This window comes from Saccostrea cucullata, unplaced genomic scaffold, assembly GCF_032062105.1.
Source record: "Saccostrea cucullata isolate Sc308-1 unplaced genomic scaffold, CSIRO_AGI_Scuc_v1 ctg18041, whole genome shotgun sequence".
NCBI lineage: Eukaryota > Metazoa > Mollusca > Bivalvia > Ostreida > Ostreidae > Saccostrea > Saccostrea cuccullata.
In genome coordinates this window covers 5,709-11,078 of record NW_026929882.1, presented here as the reverse complement: position 1 = coordinate 11,078, position 5,370 = coordinate 5,709, and the positions used below count along the sequence as shown (strand labels likewise).

Sequence of the window (5,370 nt, the reverse complement as noted above, 5' to 3'; positions counted from 1 at the left end):
GCTTGAATATGGGCAAAGGTTTGTGGAAGGAACTGGACTAAATGACGGAGAGGGTGTAGAGAGATTGTGGTCCTACCTCAGAAAATTCAGTTCCATCACAAAAGAAATGACCATGTCAAATAGACAACATTTGATAGTGGATGCACTTGAACATTATTCTAATAGAATAAAAGAAAAATTGGGTACATTTTTATTTTACGTACATGATATAGTATTTTTAACTTCTTCTTTTCTTTGGAGGTTGTTTAATAGATTTTTAGAAGTAGTTTGCTGTGTAACTTATTTAGTTGTAAAAATTTATTACATATTTTACACACTGCTATTTTTTCAGTTTTATATTTTGAATTTTAAAATGACCTTTAGGTGAGCGATTGAAGGCCACACTGGAGAAAGCCAAAAAAATACAACAAGAAACCAGAGATGTGTACACTGCTGTTGAAGCCAAACATGATGGTATATTACAAATTTCTAAAATTTTTTAAGTTTAAAATAAATCAGTAACTAGGATGATACATGGAGAGTCTAGAATTGATTTATTTCATAACATCAGAAATGTTTATCTGTTGAAGGTAGTGCCTCAGAATGGTTTTTACTCTGGAAAGATTTAACAAAAAGTGGAAGACAAGTTTCTGGTAAGATTGAATGCTACTGACTAATGAGCTCAAAGTACAGATATAAAATATTTACTACTTTGAAACGAGTTTTCCTGATTGTTTTGAAATTTTTTTTTTTTGTCTTTTCATGACTTCTTAGAATCATGCATGCATGTAGTTTTATACTCTTTGCATATATGTATGGTACTCATATAAGCAATTAATGCTGAATTCCATGTCAATTTCTTACAGTTTTACTCTTTCCATATATTGTTACACAGAGGTGGTAAAGTCTCAAATATGAATAGCAGTGAATTAAATGGCTAAATATCCATGTCATTTATTTTTAAAAGTTGAGTTATTTTTACATAGTCACCATTAACACCAGACGAAAGATACTGTTGGCTTTCCAATCAAATTGTTACACAGAGGTAAGTAGACTCACATCAAATTGTACAAATTGTAATTTCTAGAAATAGTTATTTTTGGGTTAATGAAACGGAAAGTATAATTATTTTGTTGTAGTAGTTAAAAGAATTGATGTAGAGTTTTAAAAGTTGAGTAATTTTTAACATAGTATATAAGATAAAGTGAGAGCTAAAATTTTATTAATGGGTTTTAATTAATTACAATCTATAAATATACAGTTAAACTTAAGTATCTCAAACACTGAAATCTTAAATACATTGCATGTATGTGCATGGAGGTGATTTGGAAATCCTGACCAATAATCCTTTCAGTATTTGAACCCTGATATCTTCAATTCCTATTTTTCTCAGTCTCATATTATAACAAGGTTGATTGTATTTGAAATTAAAAAAAAATTCTCTGTGTTTGTATTCTTTTCAGATATACATGTATTTTATATGAAACATTATGATATTTATATTATTTGCAGGACAATGTTAGCTGATTCCCAGGATGAGGATGAAAAAATACTGCTCAAAGGTCATATTCAAAAGTAAGTTTATGTGTATATTACTTTTAAGTACTGGAATGTCTTTTGGATATTGAGCATCTACCTTTTTTTATTCAGTTACTCATTTAAAATGCTTCCCCTCATAGTAAAACTAAATTGAAGTTGAAATATTGAGCAAATCAAGATTGTTACCAGAAGTTTATTTCCATATTCATGTTTTGCTATTAATTGTAAAAACTCGCTTCCCATGCTATGGTTGGAAGAAAAAAAATTTCATATTTATTTATTGTAAATGACTAAATTAATGAATGTTTTTGCTATACATGTCATGAAACTAATTAAGATCAAAAAGTTTTAAATCAAGATGTAATAAAATTTTTAAAAAATTTCAAAGTACAGAATTGGTTATTTTCAGTATGCATAGTGAAAGATGTGCTTTATTTATAGCAATTCATTTCTACCACCCTCATTTTGCATTATATAAGATGTTTTAATCAGATGGTTTACTACAGAAGTGGTTATTTTAGTAGAAAATAAAGCTCATTTTGTTTATTAAACCACTGTATGCCTATGGTTGGAAGAAAACCTCTCTTTTAAATTTTTCATATTTATTAATTGTCAAGTGCACCTTACTGGCTTAGTAACACTCTACTGCATGAGTTTTTTATGAAACTATTCCTATATTTAACAAAAGACAAAAACCTAATTACATGTAAACATAAATATAAAATATTTATCTTATTTTCAATGATCTTAATCAATGTTGTTTGCAGTACATGTATAAGTATCATATAAGGAATGTACTTGTTTGCAATATGTTCCACTTTTCTTCAATGATCTTTTTATTTCCTTACAATGGAGTCGGGGGATATAGTTACATGTGCACTAGTATGTTGGTTAGTTTATTCTTTGTGGGATATGGAAGACATATTTGCATCCAGATCAATGTCTCAACCATGTTTTTTTTATTTGAACTTCAATTTTCTTCTTCTTATTTTTTTTTTTTTTGAATTTGAATATATTTCAAAGTTTGATTGCACCTGTGACAAGTTGAGATAAAAAGGTTTAACTAGTAAAGTTTGAGAAAGGAAACTGATAGCCTCCTTTTAAGCTTAATTTTGCATTTGTTTTTTTTTTTTTCAACATAACTATTTTTACTTTAATGAAAAGAGTCTGCATTTTAACAAAAAAGGCTAGTAAAGGAACACATAAATAGCAGAACAGCATGTTGATAAGATTGTAAAACTCTATTGATTTTTAGACTTGTTTAATTTATTCTTTTGCAGAACCGAAAGTGAAATGAAAAAAGTAAAGAAAACTTTGCAATTAGATGTTCAAAGTTTGGATGCCAGGAGGGAAGAACTTACTGAGTCTGCCAAAAATAAATTAAGGCATGGACATCTGAAAAAACTGCAAATGTTTGCCAATGAAAGGCAGTACATTCTGTCCTTACTGAAGAAATATTTCGGTAAAAAAATGTTTCTTTAAATTCTTTTATTTATTGCTGAAAACAGTTGAACATCATAATCTCTAGCCTTAATATCTCAAAATTTATGTGAATGTAAAATTGCGTTTTTGACTCAAACCATTTAAACTATTATTATAATATGATTTTCCTGATTTGTTTCATAATTAGAGAAGTTGAGATTTCATACATGTACGGGTACTTTTAGTTGGGAGATTTCTTTAAATTCTCACATATTATGTTATCAATTTTAGTGATGACAAGTTTTCAACACGTTCTTAGAATTTTTAGAGTGGTTTCTACATCTAAGTGAAAACTAGTTGCTTTAATATTAAAAAATCAGTCAATTCATGTGTAAAAATGTAGGGGTTGTACATTATTTGGGATGTTTAGTTTCATGAGCACTTATTTTATTCATGTTTTAATTTACAAATTAAATTCATTCTGACGAAACAAAACATCTGAAAAGTTGAAATAGACACACCAATGGCAGTGTAGAAGTACATGAATTTTTTGCGCATCCTAAAAATGTCAACAAATTACAAAAACATGTACTGTTCATCAAAATATATGCACAATTACACATATGCATACAAGTGTAAGATCTCAATCTCTCTATCATTAATATATATTTTTTTTTACAGTAAATTATGTACAGTAAACTCATTTAGTACGAACACAGATATTTGATTCCCAGCTACTTAATTTAAATTAGTTTTTTATTCGGTAATAACAAATTAAGGATATAGCAAAGTAATTTCATACTAAGTCCCAGTGACTTCATTATAACCAAGTTTTTCTGTACGCAGTGGAGCATAAATGCAACTTTTAATTTTATTAATGTTCTTATATAATTTGTACAGATGGACAAGAGATGACAAAAAGAATTTCAAAGCAGTTGTCCTCAAACAGTGAGAGAATAAAGAAGTGTCTCAAAGAATTTAATACCAACTTCAGTGAAAGTTTTTCCCTCGCTGAAGTCAGCATACCAACTGCTGCTATTTACAAGGATTTAGAAACAACAGCCATCCTAAATGATGACCAAATCAAGGCTTGCCAGGCATACTCCCTCCACCAGCATGCCATTGAGCAGGAGCAAATGACCAAAACAGAAATTAAAGCTTTGCTCAATTATGTTGATAATACCAATCAAAAATTATTAAATCTCATTGTTGAAGCCGAACAAGAAAATAGGTATCAAATTGGGCGTAAGCACATGCTTATGATGTTTAAGCTGAAGGCAGAAGAACTTTGGATCAGATATTTATTATCATTATCTGATTTTTCTGCCAAAAGCGTTGAAAGTCAAATTCATTCCTTCATTGATATGCCTCTACAGACAGAGTTTGTTGATATAGATTGTATATTTGGTGAAGTGTCTGACTTGTCTGAATCTGATGAGAGTGACACTGAATGAAATCATTGTTATTATTTCATCCAACCGTACTCAACTCCACATAATTATTTTGATGGTGTATCATAGTCATCAAATCTATCTATTTTTTTTATATATATACAGTTTGTATATTTTTGGAAAATTAGATAAGGAATTTATTTTTTTAGTGAATTGGATATTTTACAATTTTTGATGGAATGAGCCAAAACAATTAATATACTTGTATACTTGGATATTTTGGTGCACTGGTATGCTTTTAGTTACTAAAAGGTACTTTGCTGTACATAGTTACAAGATTCCTTGTTTGTTTTAAGCGGTCGCTGAATATGTAAATTTTCAATGGATTTCATGTGGAAAAAAACAAAAAATGAAAATATATGTGCAAAACATTCAGTGGTACAAATGAATTAGTTTTAGCCAAAGTAGCAGGTGTTTTGTAGTACACTATTTTCCACTTGTATGTTGATTTCCCATCCCCCCGTGTTTTTCATTTTTTTTTTTTGGTCCAGATATATAATAAGTTCGCATTTGCTAGAGGCTATATAATAAGTTCCATTTTTTCATCAGTTTTATCAAATCATACCATATTTTGAAAATTTTTGTACTTGGGAAATTAATTTTTTTTCATAAATGTTCAGCATTAACTGTTAGGTTTTTTCTTCATTTTCTTTTCTATAATGTTTACACATTACTTGAATTTCAAGTAATGTATTAAAAAACTGCATTTCAACAATGGAATTTGACATCTTTTTCAAATATTTAAGGGGTATGTCTTCAAAACTTTTGTGGAGGCTAATATGTTATCATGGTTATGTTAGGTTTGTAAATGTGCAATGATTGATGTTGTTTGACTATTTTACACTTTTAGATTGAAGTTGGTTATATTTGTATTGTTGGCCTGCTTTTCACTTCACCTTTTTGATTTGTTCAGAATGAAATTGATATACTGTGTAGAAACTGCAATTAATGAAAATTATTTGAACTTTTAGTGAAAATA

The 5,370-nt window shown here is 28.8% G+C and overlaps 1 pseudogene; it reads left to right on the top strand.

Annotated features, from left to right (window-relative positions):
* The first annotated feature begins 4 nt into the window (after positions 1–4).
* LOC134282359 (uncharacterized) lies at positions 5–4,460 on the top strand (annotated as a pseudogene).
* Positions 4,461–5,370: the final 910 nt, after the last annotated feature.